Here is a 20463-nt window from a genome sequence, read left to right on the forward strand (position 1 = left end):
GAAGAAGAAGCAGGGATGCAGAAAGTCATACCTGGGCAGGGGAGTCGAGACTCAAAGAAAAAGTAGGAAATGCCAGGATGAGCCAGCACTGGCATCTCCTCCAGGGTCAGTTCCTTGTCCGCTAGGAAATATGTTCTCTCCAAACATACGAGAACTACACGGAATCGTGACTGGGGTCAGAGATGGCATCACTGGGGCTGAAAATCCCCCATAAAGTCATTTTGGAACTAACTTTTGATTTCAGAGAGAGATTTGCCCTAATTCTGTTTAGAATTTCCACAGACCTTTTTAAAATATTTATTTATTTATTTATTCTGCTTTTTACGGCCACAGGTTTGGCATACAGAAGTTCCTAGGCTAGTGATTGATTTAGAGCTGCAGCCGCCAGCCTACACCACAACCATAGCAACTCAGGATCCAAGCTGGGTCTGTGACCTACACCACAGCTCACGGCAATGCCGGATCCTTAGTGCACTGAGCGAGGCCAGGGATGGAACCTGCATCCTCATGGATACTAGTAAGGTTCATTACTGTTGAGCCACAACATGAACAACAGACTATTTTCTGAAGGAGCTTTTACTTTTCTCCTTTCATTGCCTTGTGAAGACAGGCATCCAAAATCCTGTCTGCAGGTGAGGAAATCAGATTTATGCCCTGAGATCCCACCATGAATGGAACAAAGACTCAAGAACAAGCAGAGTTTAATCTTTCTCACCCCACATTTGCTAATGCTTAGACTGAGGAGAATTCTTCTTGGTGGTTTTAAGAAAATAACAAAGCTTTATACTATATTTAATCACCAGGAAACAAACATTACAACCGAGAGGGTGCTGGAAACCATGTCTGTGTTCCTGGGCTGAGGTGTGGAGTCTGAATCCGAGGGGCAGCTCTGACTCCTCGAGAGGTCTGGGTGTTAAACCTGTACAGCCCACTCTGCTCAGACTTCTAGGAGTCAGTTGAAGACTTCTTTTGGGGCCCTGGAAGGTACCTCTGCCCTGAATCTGCATCTGAGTTCACGGCCTTCCCTTTGCTGCTCTTAAGGGCCCTGGCTCCCTGTCTCCCACCCCAATAGATCTCTGCCCATTTATCAAACTCACCATTTCCCTAGCAACCACTGACTTCACTTTGCAAAGCAGTTTATAAGGACTCAGTTCCTATTGTGGCTCAGCATCTTAAGAACCTGACATGGTGTCCTTGAGGACTCGGGTTTGATCTATGGCCTCACTCAGTGGTTAAGGCCACTGAGCTGCAGCATAGGTAACAGATGCAGCTCAGATCTGGTGTGGCTGTAGCATAGGCCTGCAGCTGCAGCTCTGATTGGACCCCTAGCCTGGGAACTTCCTTTTGCCACAGGAGCACCCCTAAAAGAGGGGGAAAAAAAAAAGGACTCAGATTGTTGACCAAAGTAGAAGAGGCGCCTCACTTGAAGGTGCTATTTACTGATTCCAGCTAAGCTAGCTTGCATTGCAGTGTTTCTTTCCCATAAGCTCCCCCCCGCCCGCTTTTTGTTTTGCTTTTTAGGGCCACACCTGTGGCATATGGAGGTTTCCAGACTAGGGATTGAATCAGAGCTGCACCTGGCAGCCACAGCAACGTGGGATCTGAGCCACATCTGTGACCCACACCCCAGCTCACAGCAACACTGTGAGCAACCCACTCACTGTGAGCAACTAACCCACTGAGCAAGGCCAGGGATCAAACCCACATCCTCATGGATCCTACTCGAGTTCGTTCACTGCTGAGCCCTGAAGGGAACTCCCTCCCGCCCCCTTTTATAATGTTACAAGAAATAGACGGTGTCTCTGATAATTGGGTGCTTCCCTAAGTCCCCTAAACCTTCAGCCTTGTTAAACCAACTATTTTACCATCTTCTAACAGCAGTTGGGAATTTTTCCACTCTGGATGGTGTGTTTCTCATTCTTTTCTGCATTTAGACTTTGTCACTTTTAACTTTTTATTGCTGGTACCATTTCCAAATTTAGAATGCTGTTGGTTTCCAGCAATATATACCCAACTTGAATTATGAAAGTCAAATGGAAATAGTGGAGCGTTGAACACAATTAAAAGAAAGGTTAATCAGGCAAACCTTAGGAAAAGCTGCAGTTGAGGCAGAACAGGAGCAGGTGTTCTCCCTAGAGACAGGCTCCTTGCATGAAGCAGGAAGCATGGCTGCTGGCAGCTCTGGAGCTTCCTAATTCATGGTTCAGTCACCTGACAAGGACTTTTGCATGATCTTGATTCAAAGATCAGGACCCAGCTTGGGTCTCTGACACTTTGGGACCAGTCAACTTGGGCCAGAGAGGCAGATCTGTAAAAGAACATGGTCGGCATGAGGGAAGGAAGAAGTTCCCATTAGAAAGTATTTGCCAGAAGTTCCCATCGTGGCTTAGCGGTTGATGAACCCGACTAGCATCCATGAGGACATGGGTTTGATCCCTGGTCTCGCTCAGTGAGTTAAGGATCTGGTGTTGCCATGAGCTGTGGTGTAGATTGCAGACGCGGCTTGGATCCTGAGTTGCTGTGGTGCTGGTGTAGGCCGGCGGCCACAGCTCTGATTCGACCCCTAGTCTGGGAACTTCCATATGCCTTGGGTGTGGCCCTAAAATAAAGACAAAAAGACAAAAAAAATAAGAAAGTATTTGCCATTCCCAGGAGACAGGAGGTACTGGTACAGGTGTCTGGTGCAATTCTGAGTCCATCCTGAGAGGGATGAGTAAGTGGTTTAGGTGACAAGAGCAGGTTAAAAGACAACAGGCTTAATATGCGTGTTTTTTTTTTTAATTACGTATTCACTAAAGCTTCCCTAACTGACTTAGCCTTCCCTTGACCCTCCTGTGCATCCCCTTGTTAGAGCATGACCTGATGCCCACAGGATGCTTGCGCTCCCAGTCAGTAGCTGGTTTCTGGGATGCACCTGCACATTTTTGCTCCTACCCATTGAGGCCTAAGCTTTCCAAGAGTCATTAGTGTTTCTTGCCAGACCTGGAAATGCCAGATGGACTTACTGTTGTCCATTTAAATAAATAGCCCCCAAACAAAAAAAACAAAAAGAAAGTTAATTATGTGAAAATCAAGTTCAGTCTGAGAATATCTGACTATGGTAGTAGCTAGCGGCCGTGACTCTGCCGAGGTAGGGAGAGGGCTTTTACCTTTTATTCCAGAATATATTCTGGAGTCTAATCTCCTCTGTACACATTCAAGGTTAACTTGCTGTGTAACCTTGGCAAGTGGTGAACTCTCCCTGAGACTTAGCCCCTTTACTGTAAAATGGAAATATTAACAGCCTTCTAGGAGAATTCTAACCATCAAATAAAATAATGTGTTCATAATACCTAACACACTTTCTGGCACATAAGCACTAAAACAGGGGGCAGCTGTCATCATCATCATTATTATAATTATAATTAATCACAACTTGGGGTGAGACATATATTTATACTGTTTCATATTGCTCCTGTTAAATAGTATAATGAGAATGTCATTTCCACTCAGGAATTTAATAAACTTATTTCTTTTAATAACAGAGAGAAGTGATTGTTTGACCATAGATATTAATCATTTTTTATCAAATCAATTTCTGAAAAACCAAATCTATCCTTTAAATGTAAAAGGCTCCCTCCATGAAAACATGGTTTGCTGAGCTGAGACCATGGTACAGTCTCCTCCCCTAATATGTTTGGCTTTTGTAAAAGTTAAAAAGCCAAGGAAAGAAGTAGAGGAGATAATTGGAAAGTTTCCAGGTAGCTTTCAGGAGGCTTTAAGTACATCAGAAGCCCTGTTGGATCTATTCATAGCTTTGTTTTCTGGACCAGTATTCTAGAAGTTGCCACATTCTTTTCATTTGTGTCTTTCACAGAGGGCAGTAAAATTTAGTTCTAATTATATTTAGGGCATCTGGATTCTAGTCAGCATTTCTGGCTCCTTTTTAGAACCTAAAGTCTGCGGCTTATTCCTAATGTGGAAAATGGAATAATCCCCCAGGCCTGGGAAGAAGAACTCCAACATGCAGGCTGCTGTTACTATAGCGAGACTCCGCTACAGACATCACAAGACTTGTTATACAAGGAAACATGATTACAGTGGATTAGAGAAACTTGCCAGGGCCTTGAAGGATTTATTACTTTTTGAATTCTGAATGAGACATAAATATGCTTTTCCCCTTTTAATTTTGGACCCCATACGGAGAAGGTGAAAAAAATTCTTCAACAAATTCTAGAATGCTTAGCTGCTAGAGCTCGGTGGGTATTGTGTCCAAGTCATATTGCAAAGGGCATGGATACTTGCTTGGCAGAGACGCAAAACAGGCACTCCTTTCTGTCTGCACTGCCAAGTTCGTTACTGCCCTGTCTCCCAGTGGGAGAAAAATGTAGCTCCTTGGGGAGTCTTCTGGAAGGCAGCGTGGTGTAATGGAAAAAGCAGTGCACTCAGAGGCATGAGGCCTGGATTGCAGCTTCCACACTTAAAAGCTCCATGATTTTCAACAGGTTACACCCTCTGAGCCTTAGTGCCCTTTTATGAAAGGGTAATTCCCATCTCAGAGGGTGGCTTTAACTTTTAACGTATGTTAAATATCACGAATAGAATCTCAAAAGTTAGTTGCATTAGCATTAAAATAGAAACCTGTGGTACACTCAGGTGAATTTGTAGATCTCAAATTCTGCCAATGCCCTAAAAGGAGGGACTTTTAAAAATAAAGATGGTCTCTCACCTTATCTGTTCTGTAGATTTTTTTGGTTTCTCTGGAGACTGACCAGATCGCGTAAGGGTAATAGTTACGAACCACATAGGAATCAGACCTGAGTTTAAGTTCCTGCGTACTAGCTGCGAAGCCGTGATAATTCACCTAGCTTCTGTTATCCTCAATTTCCTCATCTGTAAATCGGATATAACAGTAGTGCCTCAGGCATTCCCTATCACTTTACCTTGTTTTATTTTCTGTGTGGGACTTAATCACTATCTGAAATTGTCTTTATTTTCTGTCTCCCACTCCAGCTCCCACTTAAATATATTCCCCTTAAGGGCAAAGCATTTATGACATCTTGTTTACCATTTTATATGTCTTGCCAAAGGTAGTGAGTGACTGGTACCTTATCGTTATTTATTCTTCTGGCCTTTCACTTCTATTTTTAAAACTTACCCTCCCAGTGTCATGGCTAAATTTATATACAGTAGCTGAGTTAGAAAGTGGGCAGAGTTGTTCTCTGTTTGGAAATGCCTGTGTTCTTACAGTTGAGTTTCTATTTCCTGAAGATGCTTACTCAGCCTTGGATGGCACAGTTTGACTTGTGACATCAGAAGATTGACAGGCAGAAGTCTGACTCAGGGATCCAGCTAGGAAAGAGCATGACTTTCAGCCCAGCTCGCCCTTTGAGGGATGGCTGGGCAGGGCTCAAAAAGGTCTTGGATTTCAATTTATCTAGGAAGGTATTTAGCAAATTATTTTTAACCATTTGGATTTGGTACAGATCACCCTAGGAATCTGCAGCCTCTGCATAAGTGAGGAATGAGGTGGGAGGACAGAGCGGAGCTGAGGTGGAGGGCAGGCTTTCCCTGGAGATGGGCATCTTTCTCCAGGGCCTGGACTGCACTTGCCCCTCTCCACCCAGACCCCCAGAGCATCCTCTTTCACTTTTACCTACTCAACACCTTGGAAACCACAGAGATTCCAGGGTTTTACACAGCCACTCAGAGTGAGGCACTGCGGACGGGTTATGTTTGGGCTCTGCGTTCGTCATTCATTAACCCTCTCCCTGCGAAGAGTTCATAGCAACCACCTGTATCATGGAGAAAACTGAGCCCTAAGAAGAGGAACTCTTGACTCTCCTACCTAATTCTTTCAAGCCCCGTGAACTGGTTCCTCTAAATTCCTATGGAACCAAGGTGAGCTCAGAGGGTAGGGTGAGGATGGTTCCTGAACACCCAGGGCTTGTATACAAAAGGGTGCATGTGTGTGTTTTATGGGGGAGGATTTGTGTCATTGAATTCTCAAGAGATATATTTTGTCTAAAATATATTAGGTCCACTGCCCAAGGTGGACTCTGCAGCTTTGCCTCCCGGCTCTCCAAGCTCTCTGTGGTTGGATTGAGGATGGAAATACTGAAACAGTGTCAGCTGCCCAATCTTGTTGAGCTTTTGCATTAGGGCTTTACAAAGTTTGCTCTTTGCACAAACATTTAGGCCAGGTCCATTGGAGACCAAGTCCTGACATGTCATCAGAGGGCTTGGTTGGAAAGGGTAGTAGGAAATTCTCTAAACAAGATAGCTTTATAGATATGGCTTTAAGGATAAAATAAAGCCACATCAGCAGCAAGCCTACCTATTAGTCTAGAGATTCTTCCTTCAGTCACCCCTAGCCATTCCCACTGTCTTAGAGCAGGAACCATGATACATTTGACCTTTTCACCCAAGGAAGTACAGGATGAGAGCTGCATTTCTGCATCCAGGACCACGCCATTCACAGCAACCTAACCAGATTTCTTTTTCTTTCTTTTGTTTTTTCTTTTTTAATGAGGGCAGTATAGTTTTATTAAGCTGTGCCTTAGTACAGGTGCTGGGGCTTGCGCATGGTGTTCTTAAGGTACAAAGCCCAGACATTCTGCCAATTTTTCTTGAGCAGTGACACCAGGAAGTTGACAGCTAAGTGGATGTTGTACACAGGCTCATCATCTGTCATCTTTACGTGGCCAGCAGCCACTGCCAGACATAGCACCTTCTTCATCTGGAACTTGATCGTGGACTTCACTTCATCCACTGTGGCCACCATGTTTTCATTGTGGGTCAGCAAGGAAGGGAGCTTCCCAACCTTATTCAGGCCCAGGCCCAGGATTCATGGGATCTGCTTGATTAGGGACTCTGAAGCCAAAAAGGCATTGTGCTTCTTGGCCAGCTTCTTGACGCGTTTCTTATTCTTGTTGAATTCTTCAGCATCTCTATGTCAGTGTGGGGGATATCTTCAGCCTTGGCCTTGTCGCCATGCTGCTGGTCCCCCAGAACATACATGGAGAATTTGGGGTGGGGCGTAGACTTACGTCTGATGGTGCCCGAGAAGCGTTTTTCCTTCTGAGGATCATAGTTCTTTGGGGTTATCTGAAGCTCCATCATCTCCAAAAACTTCTGATGCTTGAGCTGGTTCCCGTGCAAGACTTCTCCCACCACCCACAGAGGGTGTTGCAGGAGACTCTACTGCTCATGGCACCTGGCACAGTGATAACTGGAAAAGAGCTGACAGGATTTCTTCTAGGCCTTCAGATACAGTGCTCTTGTGTTAGTGTGCATGTTTTAGCTACCAAGTAAAGTGCTTCTGCCTTGTTTTTACAACAAAATTTTATAGACTATCGCCTCTGGGAATCTCTGTCAGGTGAAAACTGCTCCTTGTTTTATGTCACCATTTCTTTCTTTTCTTTTCTTTTTTTTTTTTTTTTTTTTTTTTTTTGTTGCTTTTTAGGGCCGCACCCACAGCATATGGAGGTTCCCAGGCTGGGGGTCCAATCGGAGCTACAGCTGCCGGCCTGCACCACAGCCACAGCAACTGGGATCTGAGCCTCATCTGCCACCTACACCACAGCTCACGGCAACGCCAGATCCTTAACCCTCTGGGCAAGTCCAGTGACCGAACCTGCAACCTGTGGTTCCTAGTTGGATTCGATTCTGCTGCACCACAACAGGAACTCCTGTCACCGTTTCTTTGTAGTGGATAGTACAGCTTACTTCATCAGCAGAGGTGTGGCAGCTTCTATGTATCGAGTGGTTATCACATGCCAGGTTCTACGCAGGGTGTGCTATGGAAATTGTCTTATTTGGTCCTTATCCTGAGGTAACTGACAGTATTCCCATTTTAAAGATGAGGAAGTTGAGGATCAGAGCAATGTAGTGAGTGATCAGGTCTAAAATACAGCTGTAGGATCCAATGGTAAGGGGGTACCCAATGAGCTACAAGCAGGCATGGAGCAGAGGCCTCTCCTGACACTGAGCCCTGTGGGTGAGTTGCATGTAGATTGCGGAAGACCTAGGATGGAGGAGCTGTGACCCAGAGTCTGAGGAGACACAGGCGTTTTTACCCCCTCCCTGAATTACTCTTACTCAGTCTTTGTCATTTAAGATGCAGATGATCCCCTTCTTCTCAAGCCATCTGCATAGGATAGGTTCTCAGTGCTTTCTGAGTTAGGGTTGTAGACCCTTGCCTCCTACTCCAGTCTGACTGTTCTCCACCCAAGCCTCCACAGCCAGTGGTCCCCATTGGTGACACACACAGTTTCTCAGGGACTTGCAGAGGCTCAGCTTGGCTCCAGGATCAGATCAACTCCTCATCAAGGCAGTGCTAGACAGCTTGTGTAGACCGGCTGCAGCCTGCCTCCCAAGTCACTGGTCCTGGCCACCCTGGACTTGACACACTTTCCGCTCACCCCTCTGCTTTTATTGTCCTCACCTGGCAAATGTGGATTCATCCTTTCCCGAAGAGTTTCAGCCAGCACTTGTCAGCCTGAATCATAATTATTTGTTAGCTTCTTGAAAATAAGAATGTCCTAATCATCTTTGTATCCTCTGAACCTCGCGCAATACCCGGCACATATGCACCACTTACTTTGAACATTTTTGGAAGAATGAATGAACATTTGACTCTTTGACCAGGAAATAAAGATGGAGGATCGAGGACATAGGAAATATAGATCTCCTCTTCAAACCGTAACCTCACCGTGAATAGAACCTCTCATTTCTATTCAGTTTGCATTGATCAGATGGAATTGCTGGTATTAGAAATGCAGGTGCTTCCCCAGCATCTTGCATGTTTTGGTCTTCTTTTTTTTTTTTAATGAGAACTCAAAAAGTGGGTCACAGCTGTCTTTTTAGATAACTCCTTTCGGATTAAACTCTCCAAGATTACTCACTGTATTAGACTCTTTTGGTTGAAAACTAGACACTAACTCAAAGAGATTTAAGCAAACATGGGGATTTATATGTTCAAGTAATTGAAAAATTCATGGATAGTTCTAGCCTTAGGCACTACTAGATCCAAGTGTTCAAGAAATGTCAATAATGACCTTCCTGCCTTGTGCCATTGCCTGGCTTTTCTCTGCATTGCCTCTTTCTTGGCAGGCTCTCTCCTCACAATAGCAAGTTGGCACTGGTGGCCCAGGCTAAGCGACTCCGATGGGAAGGGAGCTTTGTTCCCAGTGGCACTAGCCAATGTCCTGCTCTGCTGGTCACTAGTCACCCAGTCACAGTGGTGGGGGCAGCCAAGTAACCCTCACTGGTCAGATCTCTGGGATGTGTTCCCATCGTCAGTGGTAAATTGGGTAAACAACCCTCCTAAATCACATGACCTGAGAGTCAGGGAGAGATTGGTAAGAAATCAGAGAGCTGGTATGACTTTCATGGGATAATGATACAGCAGACCGAGCGATCAGCATGAGAGATGGACACTATGGCTGCCTTTCCTTTCTTTTTTGTTGCTAATATTTGTCTTATTAACAAGCCCTAAATGGTGTGATGGACCCCAAGCAGGTGGCTTGTCTTCTCCTTTTTCTGTAAAGATCCATCCCCCAGGATGGTTCAAAACAGCCAGTTTATTGCTTTCTTTGACTTTTCACCCTAGTCTGGTGATGTGTCCAGCAGCTCCGGTATTGGGGTTGGAGGCTTGGAATGACAAATAAACACAACAGTTTTTCATCATGACTTGTGTTTCTTGATAAGGTCAAGAAATACTTAAATTCCCAGTGGTTTTCATATTGGAATCCTGCCACAAGTTCTCTGATACTATATACTATATATAGATTTAAATACTTTTTCAGGAATATCCTTTCTTTTTGCAGTTAACCAGTGATTTCTCATACTCAGTGTCTTTCTGATACTCAGCTCTGACTGCCACATGTCACTGGAATCAAGACATAAAATAGGAACATTTGGAGATATTCTTACATGGGGAGTGAAAAACAGAACATCTTAGGACTTTGGTCCTTTTTTTGTTACTTCCACCTGATAACTTGTTTTTTTCCTGCCACTCTTCATATTCTAATTTCCTGGCATGCTTTCCATCTCAATTTGGTTGCCACCTAGTGAGTATTTTTTGAGCTCCTACTGCCTACCCAGGATGGAAATTATAATGCTTTGAGTACCTGTTTTCTGTTAAGTACATCAATAGGCCTTTTTGGTACATCATCCCATTTATTTTTTTATAGCCACCCTTTGTGAAATGGGTATCATTGTCACTACTTAAAAGATGTAGAAGTTAAGGTTAAGAGAGGATAAATAATTTGCCAGATGTTTTAGAACTGGTAGAAGACCTGAGATTCAGTTCCAAGTTTGATAGCCTTCACAGTTAATTGTACAAGAATTAGACTAGGAGCACTAACAGACTGGAAAAGTGTAAGATTAAATTTCTGAGCTAAGGTCAAAGGAATAAGACTAATGCATTTGAAACAGTCAGAGTACATTCAAGATAGGATAATTTCTTTTAAAAATTTTTTAATGATAGTTTATTTACAATGTTCTGTCAATTTCTGCTGTATAGCAAAGTGACCCAGTCACACACACACATATATATATTCTTTTTCTCGCATTATCCTCCATCATGTTCCATCACAAGTGGTTAGATATAGTTCCTTGTGGCATACTGCAGGATCTCATTGCTTATCCACTGCACGTGCAATAGTTGATAAGCACAGGTCGCAGTAGGAGCCCTTCATTATACATGTGATCTGAAAAGACAGTGGCCAAGGATAGATTTTTATCTGTACCGTCCTTAGCCATCTTCCCCTCAGTTAAATTCAGTGTAGTTCAGTTCAGCTGCAGCTTTCTGGGTGCCTGGTAACTGGCAGCCTGTGTGTGAAGCTCTGTGCATTCATTGCCTGCTAAATGCAAGGCCCCTTCCAAGTGCTGGATGCAGTGGCTGTCAAGATAGGCAAGGTTCCATGTTTGCCTGGATCACAAACAAGTGAAAAAAGAAACTTTCAGCTAGTGATGGACACAGAGGTGAAAGCAAAACAGGGTGTTGGGTTAGAATGAATTGGGATGGGGAGGGAGCAGGAGAGAATAGTGGTCAGGGGTTAGATGATTCAGACTGGCAGGTCTGTGACAGTCCCTGTGGAAAGGTGGTTTCTGAGCTGAGACCTGAATGCAGAGGAAGGAGCTAGACTGGCGAGCATCTGGGGAAGGAGCCGGGAGGCTGAGGGAATACCCTGGGCAAAGACCTAGAACTTGTGTCTGCATCAAGCAGGGGATAACAGGGAGTAACATCCATTGTCTGGTAAGTCTGGGCTGCTCTGTGGGGAATGCTTTGGGGTGAAGGAGGGTTGAGACACGAATGTTTGGGTGTAAGCAGCTGAGCAAGTGAGTTACATTGTGATTACTGACATTATCATTTACTTGGCCAAGAAATCTGAATTTGGATTTTCTCCATAGGCAGTGATGTGTGCCAGTAACAGTTCCCGCTCGTTGAACACTGACCGGTGCCCATCATGGGGCTTGATGTGTGTTGTCATCAAGTCCTCACAGGCCCACACAAGCCCTCATAAGCTGGGTCTATTATTGAAATCACCTTTTATATAGGAAGAGGTGTGGTGCAGAGGTCCTTGGTGCCCACCCTCATTGGCGAGGGAGGGGAGCAAGGGCAGCGTGTTTGGCAGTGACTTTGAGCTGCAGAGGAGGATAGCTGGCCCTGGTGGGGCCGAGATGGAGGGCACACAGCAGTGGGCAGCTGTATGGTGTTCACCCTGGGAGATGCTATCAGGAGCCTCGGAGGCTTTACAGCCGGCAGTTAGCTATCCCTCCAACATAGAATAAAAAGTGGGGGCCTCTTGAAGGAAAATGTGTCAATGCCCTTAACTTAGAATATCAGGAGAAATCCTACACCTTCCCCTTGGGGGAGGTCTGGCCTGACCTGTGCCCTCTACCTTAGGCAGGCCATCAGTTACTTTGTCCTAACTCTTCCTCTGCACACACCCCACAGCCCAGAGGCCCTGGGGGCACCTCAAAGGCTCTGGGACAGTTTCTTCACCTTGGGACAGAAATGGTCTAGGGTGTGGTTTGTCTCCCTGGGATGCTCAGGGTCTTTCCACAGCCCCAAGTCGCCATTAGGATTTCCTGTGGACCAGGGTGTCCTGTGGCCTTAATGAGGTCAGGTCCTCCTCCTTTACTCTGAGGTATTAGGAAAGCTGTGGGAACCCAAATCTGTCTGTATCTGTTTATATCCATAGGAACCGTATTGGTTTGGTTTTGCTTTCCCTGCTTAACTCTTCCTTGAGAGGCCTTAGCATGTTGCTTTTAGTTTCTCTCAGCACTCACTGTAGCAGAATCTGGAGGCTCTGGTGTTTATCGTTGGCTGGCCTACATGTCAGCACGTAGAAAATGGCTACAATTCTAGGAATTGCTGTCTTAATTTGTTAGCCAGATACTCTGTGCATCAGCAGTGGCGGTAGCTGCCAGTTGAGCTGAGTTTTATGTGGTGAGATTTTTGTTTTGTTTTGTTTTTTTCCCTCAGATGAGAACTACTGTTTGCTAGAGCTGAGATCATCAAAACCGTTTCAATTAGGACTTTGAGAATATAATTACACTTCCCAAAGATACAGGCCTGACTTAGGAAAGTGAGGATAAAGAATAAATAGAGTAAGTAGGAGAATGATAACTGGTACAAGGTAGATTAAATGGCGCCTTTCTTATTTTCAGTATTATACATATCAAATAAAATCCTATTCCCTTTTATTTTATTTTAGCTAAGTATTCTTGTTCAAAATGAAAATCAGATGTTTTTCTTTTTCATTTTTTTTCCAAAGCAAATGGTTACAAACACTTAATGTAATTTACTGGAGTTTTTTTTTGTTGTTTTTTTTTTTTCCTAAAAGAACATTTACATTACTTTCTTTTATGCATGCAGTAACATTTGATCAAAACATGACTCCACTCTCTTGTTTAATGTTGAGCATCTGGATTAAAGGCTTCTTTTAATCTTAAATACAGATTATGGTTCTCTTTCCCTTTAAGCAAACCGCCATAAAACTCTGGACCCTTTCCAGTTTTCTTCATTAAAGCTCTCTTTATTACAGTGTTTTCGGATGGCAGTCATTAAATGATTGTTATGCACAATGGGCACTTGATTATAATTATTTAACTGGCAATCAGTTATTGCAGCAATTTGGTGGTGTAATGAAAAGGGAGCATGTCTGTACCTGCCAGCATCTATGCACTGTTCAGCTCTGGATTAGGGAAAGGAGCAGAGGCTGAACATATGGACAGGAGGGGTTGAGCCCTTGTGGGAAGGGAAGCTCTGCTTTCATTCTTCCCCATTCTGCTTCTTGGCCTCTTTTATTCCACAAGGTAGATGAACAATGGTGATAAAATAAGAATTTTTGTGTTACAAACTCCTGAATTGGGGCTACATGAGTAGAAGTATAACTCTGCTTTTTTTTAAACACAAGCATTTTTTCCCACCCTAATTTATTAGCTTTTCTTTCTTGACATATAAGTGGACACAAGATGCTATTAACAGAAAGTTAGTATGAAAGATAAGTGGCTTTCATGAACACACACCTGGTGGCTGTTCATCACTGAAGTGGTTAGTAACAGTGTGATTTCCAAGTTAAGATGGGCCCCTGCATTATTCAGTACTCTTTTAGTTGTATCAAAGACCTGATCCTAACCAACCTTAGAGAAAAGGAGATTTCTTGGCCTATGTAACTGGAATGTTATTGGAACTGCTTATAAGTTTAAAGGAAGAGCTGCAGGAACCAGGGCTCTGGGTTAGGAACTGGGATGCAATCTTTCTGGGACCCCCTGTCCGTCTCTCCCTGTAGTTGGCCTCATGCTGATGGGCCTTTAGGTTTTTCCCTGTAGCAAGAATCATGTCCATGGGTAGCCCCACATTCCCATCTTCCTAGCTGAGCAGCTCCACTGGAAGGCAACACATGTCTTCCTTCTTTGATAAATCGGTCTCAGGGAAGGACTCTAATTGGTCCAATTTGAGTCATACACCTCTCCCTGGACTAATCACTATTGACAAGGAAATGGCCCCATATGATTGGCCCATCCTGGATCATGTGTTATCCCTGGGTGTAAGGTAGGGAAGGCGAAGTCCCATGGTTAACAGTCCTGTCAGAGACTGTGGCCCTGTCAGTGGTACCCAAATGACTAGGAAAAACACAATGAAAATGACTATGAAAACCTGAAATACACAAACTTCAAAAACATTCTCTACATGTTTCCCCAAAGTGTAGATATCCATCTTTCTTTTAGAAATATTCTACCTTTGTAAGACTGAGTTGTGAAAGTATCCATCTGAGTTTCAAATGATTGCTTAACCTTGCCTGTAGTCATTCTTGAGCTCCAAAGACTTCTTAATAGTGTGATCAAGGAGTTCCCATCATGGTGCACCAGAAATGAATCCGACTAGTAACCATGAAGTTGCAGATTCAATCCCTGGCCTCACTCAGTGTGTTATGGATATGGCCTTGCTGTGAGCTATGGTGTAAGTCATAGACTAGGCTTGGATCTGGTGTTGCTGTGGCTGTGGGATAGGCTGGCAGCTACAGCTCCAATTTAACCCCTAGCCTGGGGACCTCCATATGCTGCCGATGTAGGCCTAAAAAGCAAAAAAAAAAAAAAAAAAAAAAAAAAAAAATATGATTGAAGGGCAGGGTCCTGAAGAGACAGGACAGGCACAAATAAAAGATGTCTGCTTTGGGAGTTCCCATGTGGCTTGTGGGTTAAGGTATTGTATTGGTCAAGTGGTATTGTCACTGTGGTGGCTCAGGTTGTTACTGTGGCACAGGTTCAATCCCTGGACTGGGAACTTCAGCATACCATGTGTGGCCAAAAAAAAAAAAAAGGATGTCTGCTCTGGTGGTATGGCCACCGTAGCTACATTACCACAAGGGACTCAGGATCCAGGGTTCCAGGGAACACAGTCTTCAGCTATCAGAGTATTTAACCACAGTTCTGGCTAATAAAAATTTCCATTTCCCTCATGGTTTAGTTCCATATTTGAATCTTTGGGTGGAAAGGCAAAACAATTTGCAAAATAGCAAACCTAAATAGTAAAAGTCTTTAAAGGAAAATGTTAATTGAAAATTTAAAAGATGAGTATGCCTCCTACCCCCACTCCCCACTCCAGACACACATACACACACCCCAAACTTGATCTAATCAGTCTTACTTATGGGAAAAGTATGAATCATCTTATTTATTAAGAAATAAGGAAGATAATTAAAATGTGCAAGTTCAAACTTGAATAAAAACCAGGTAATTCTCAATTTCATATTTATCTTATTAATCAGCGCACACTTATTTTTATGTTTTGTATTTATTTGTACAACTGAGATATTTAAGCTCAGGGTAGCTTAAACTACTAATATAATATTGCCTGAAGTTGGAGGTGGGGAATCAGCTTCTTTAAGTCAAATAAGTATTTGTGTATTTACACACACTTTTTTAGTTTGTGGATATTGGACACTGCTGGAGGAGTTTCTTGGGAATCTAATCTTCTCAATGGCAAGCTCCAGCATTGCCTTTGCCAGTAGTTTAGTTCATATGGACTTGATGCCAATTTTCTTTTCACATATGTGAAATAACAGTTTGGCTCATAGCAAACAAAACAGTGATACCATAGAGAAGACTGGTGCTTTTAAGTGAAATGGGCAGACTCAGAACCAACTTTTTTCTTTAGGTGAACTGAGTTTAAATTAAATTAAATGTTGCAAAAGATTACAGGATTTGTGTGACTCTCAAGAAGTCAAAGGCCGTGGCAATAAAGTATTTTCATTTTACAGAGTTTTTCTTGGAAAGGCTGCACACCATATGACAGCAAAGTGCTTAAAACGCAGAGGCTGGTGCCAGCACAAAATCCAAACATCATAAAGTTACTTCCAAAGCCCAGATATTTATCGGTCCCCTCTCTTGGAACAGAGCATCTCTTAACCAGACCAAGTCCGCCAGCTCCGAATCACCTTCCCAGCCTAAGGTTTTGAGTAGAAAGCACTGGGCAAGCCATGTTCTTCAGGAAGGAAAGGAAAAGCTCTTGAACAACAATTGTCAGATGAGTCACAAACCACAGACAGCAGATCCTCATGGACAATATTTCTCTTTGGCAGAATTTGTTTCTTTAATTATTCTTCAGCCACAGAAAGTCAAGGGAGGCCAACCAGTGGCATAGTGGCCATTGCTATGTACGTGTATGTCTGGTCCCTTAGTCAGTTTTTGAAAACCTAGCCAACCTCCCTCCTACAAATAGCCTACCTCCAGCCACCCTGCCTTTAGCTGAGTAGGAAATTCAGAAGTGAAGGGACTGTCTGTTCAGGCTTTGCATGCGTCAGCAGTGCCCTGGGATCAGAAAGGAGCCTTGTAAACTGTGCTTCTCTGCTTCCCCAACTTCACCCAGCAGGTATGGGGAGGCCATGCCTTCTCTCCAGGCTGCTTCTGTACACAGAAGGCCTCTGAAAGCTTTGCTCAGCGGGACTTGAAACCAGGCTCCTTGGTGAATTTCCATCACAGGGGCACTGCCAAGTCACACACATCTGTCAAAGGAGGTTTGCTGGGAGAGCACTGTGTCCCTGTCCACCAGGTGACAGCTCAGCAACCGGCCCTGGGTGCTGGCTGGCCAGGCATCTTCTCTGCCCCACTGCCATCGTTAGATGTCACCATCACCTGCTAGTGTGTCTCAAGAGAGCAAGAGGTCTCAGTCACAATGGATGATTAGAGTGGATGCCAGAAGAGTAAACAAGTCATAAATTACTCTTAATCCTTCTTGGCGAGGATGAGCTTAGTCTCTAACTATGGAAAAATAGACTCCCTTTAATCTCTTTTATTTATATAATATAATAGCTTGTCTTCTTGTATGCCTGTAAATCTCACTTTTCTTCAACAAGCATTTCCTAAGCGTGTACTCTGGGCAAAGTACTGTGGACACCGCTACTTGAGAGCAGATAATGGGAGTTAGTGTCTGAAGGGTACACAGTTTCAGTTTGGAATGATGAAAAATTTCCAGAGGCGGATAGTGGTGATGGTGGCACAGCAGTATCAGAATACTTAATGCCACTGAACTGTACACTTTAAAATGGCCAAAATGGGAGATCTTGTTATATATGTTTTACCACTATGAAAACATTAGGGTTCTTGCACTTTTAATCAAGATGAATTATTACTACTTTTTTTGCTGTAAGTTATGTTTTTCATATATCCTGTATCAAAATATGTGTATGACTCACCACAAAAACCTAGCATTCCACGTTTCTGGTATTTCACATAGCAAATATTTCATTCATTTCTCCCATTATCAGAATACTTTATATGGTCTTAGTTAACAAGTGATTATCCTCTACAACAGAAGTAAACACAGTCTTGACTAATAAAACCGCATAACACATTCCCAACTTAGGCCTCGGACTTCCCGTGCATACTACAGAGCTTTGTTGAGCTTGGAGAATGAAGGTTCAGATCCTCTTTGAGGCTTGCTGAGTGGAGAACACCTTGGCCCGCAGCCTCCCGTTGCTGCCTCTGCCATCAGCCAGGTGTGTGACAGGGTCCGTCCTTTCTTCTTTGTGGGCTGCCATGTCTTTTTCCACAAAATGAGAGTGAAGATGCCCACCTTGTAAAGTTGTCAGGCCAAACGTGCCAACATTTTGGGATGGTTAGGGGCTGGTAATGCAGTGGAGGCCAAGACAGGCTCTAGAGAGCCCTTCACCCCGCGTGTGTGGGAGCACATGTGCCACCTCCTGCAGTGCTCCCTCCCTCCCCTGGTACCCGGGTGCCCTCTCTGGTCACTACCTAGACTCTGTGTTCCTGCTCCACCTGCCTTTGAACTGGGCTGGGAAGTTCATGGTATGAATATCCTGATGTTGTGGGAGAGAGGAAGCAGCCCGGCCTGGTGCCAGCAGCAGCTGTGGAAACATGGTCTTGTTCTCTCTGTCTGGTGGTGTTGGGCCTCCTGCTCTCTCAGGACCCAAGGGCCTCACTGCATCGCTTCTCAGACACACCACCTTTTTCTTGGGTTAGAATCTCTTCCTCTTGATTTCCTTTGAATTGACCTCTTTGCCCTTCAGTCTAAAGCCAGCAGCAATGAATGGCACTGTTACCACAGGCCTGTGTCTTCTTGGCCGGTAGCTTGGCCCCTGTGGGCCTTCTTTGCTGAGGTCAGAAGAGCTGTGTCTGGCAACTGTCACCCTTCTTTCCTTGTGGATCCTTTTGCTCCTGGCTCCAGGGGGACAGTCTGGCCATGAGTCAGGCCTCGCCAAGAGCAAGTATGCACTTTGTTGAAAGATCACTTTTGTGGTACAATTTGTCAGCCTCCTAAGTTAAACTCCTTTTATATCTTATCACCTGAGTGATGAACAGCTGAGCACCTTTCCATGAGTTAAAGGGGATAGCTGGTGCCTTGCTCCTAAGCCTGTGCTTGTCAACCCTTTTATTATTCTTTAACCTTTTTGTTAAGGATTATATAATTTATATACAATCAGATCTTTATTGAAGTATAGTTGATTTACAATGTTGTGTTAGTTTAAGGTGTACAGCAAATTGATTCAGTTATTTTATATATGTGTGTGTATATATGTAAACATAATATGTAAACATACACACAAATACACACATATATATACGGTCTTCTTCAGAGTTTTTCCCTACAAAATACTGTGTATATGTCCCAATTAAATGTTAATTATATATAAACCTTAAGTGTCCATCTCAATCTCTATATCTGCGTAAATAGCACCCAGGCTGAGATTCAGAACATTTCTAGTTACTTCAGAACCTCCCTCTCTCAAACCCTCTATAGTCACTTCCCCAAAGATAACTACTATTCTGACTAATCCCCTTAGTTTGGATTCTCAACTTTTTTGCACCTACCCACCCTTGAGTCCCACACTCCTTCCTACTTAATTTAAGAATTTAAGAATTCAAAATTAATTATTGCCTCTTATGACCAAAAGGAAACACAGTCCTTTTGGAGATGCTCTTCCTGTGCTCCTGTCCCACACACCTTCTGATACACCCTCTGCTCTCACCCCCGTCAGCCATCCAGGTCGTGGGGAGGAAGGGTGACAATCCTCATCCTTTCTGGTCAAGTCATACTCAATCCCAAAACCTGGACGAGAAGAGAAACAGACATCAGCCCTGTTTCCTGGTCCCAAGCCTCATAGTAAAGTGTTTTCTAAGCCAAAGAAGAGTGTAGTTCTTAGAATCCTCCAGTATCCACTGAGCTCCCAAGGTGCACGGTTTGTGTTTTTTGTCAAAGCAGGGTTTGCTTTCCCCCAGTGATGCTTTGAGTTTTCTTGGGGATGGGAAATGCATTTGCTGAGGACTGTCGACATTGCATGCCTCTTTCAACATGTTCATGTTGACTCTCTTTAACTGTTCCTAGTGAGGAATATGATGGGAAGATTATTTACGGGAGGTACACAGAAGCTCCCATTTTGGCGTGTTCTGCCACACTCAAATCCTTGTATTTAAAAGTGGAGCTTAGTCTGTTTATCCTACAGTAAAAATATCTGCAAGAAGCTATTATTATATTGACGTAGGAGCCAAACAGGAAATCAGAGGATTCAGGATGTTATCTACTTTAATGCAATGGGTTTTCTACAAACTGACTTTGCAGCCAATCAGGACAGACTATACCAAAGGATTTAAGGAACATGTTATTGACATAATGTTTGTTCCTTGAGTTTTGCAGGCTATATTGTGTTCCCAGAGTTCTGAGAGCTAAAGAGAGAGGGAAGCTTAGAGAGATAGAAGATAAATCTGCAAGAAAGAATAGAGATAGATTCCATAATACCATGAAAATAATTGTAATTATAATAGACTTTGGTATGAATTAGAATTTAGTATAACTCAACAGTTATGTTTAATCACTTGTTAGATGCACAGTATTGCACAAATCACAGTTTGCAGCCTAAAGGAACCAAAAATGTTAAGTCCTGGAAACTGTCTTTTTCAGTATTTTTATCCATGATTTAGATTAGGACAAACTTGGTACATCTAGCAAATTCATGGGTAATGCTAAGCCAGGAAAAAGCACTAAAATCAGAATCTAAAGATATTATGACATGAGTTCTCTGGTGATTCAGTGGGTCAAGGATCCAGTGTTGTCATTACTGTGGTATGGGTTCAGTTCCTGGCCTGGGAACTTCCACATGCCATGAGCACAGCCAAAAAAATAAAAAGGTATGACAGATATGAGGCTGAATCTAAGAAATTGAAATATAGCAGGGACAAGTGTAGGTTCTCCTTAGAGTGTAAAAAAGAAGTTTCCCTGAATATAGGATGGGGGAATATGGTAAATACACCTGTGAAAAGAGGTTCTTGACACTGGTGAGCACAGCGTGAGTGAGGCAGTGTGAGGGGCGTCACATGTAGCTTCTGCATCCAAGGCTTCATTTCTAGGCACTGAATAGCCACAACCACACCTGGCAGGTTGACTTGAGATCGCCATTCCGAAAGAGGTGCAGGGACCTGGAGACCCAGGATCAGGAACCATGTTATCAGGAA

At 43.6% G+C, this 20463-nt stretch overlaps 1 protein-coding gene and 1 pseudogene across 39 annotated transcripts in view; one reads left to right on the top strand and one right to left on the bottom strand.

Moving 5' to 3' along the window:
* ATG7 (autophagy related 7) overlaps window positions 1-20463 on the top strand; it is a 279358-nt gene that overhangs the window by 188852 nt on the left and 70043 nt on the right.
* LOC100625537 (large ribosomal subunit protein uL1 pseudogene) lies at window positions 6500-7190 on the bottom strand (annotated as a pseudogene).

Source organism: Sus scrofa, chromosome 13 (genome assembly GCF_054392235.1).
Source record: "Sus scrofa isolate SSC_HxYL_T2T_F1_AM1 chromosome 13, Sscrofa_HxYL_maternal_Yorkshire_Landrace_v2.0, whole genome shotgun sequence".
NCBI classification, from domain to species: Eukaryota; Metazoa; Chordata; class Mammalia; order Artiodactyla; family Suidae; genus Sus; species Sus scrofa.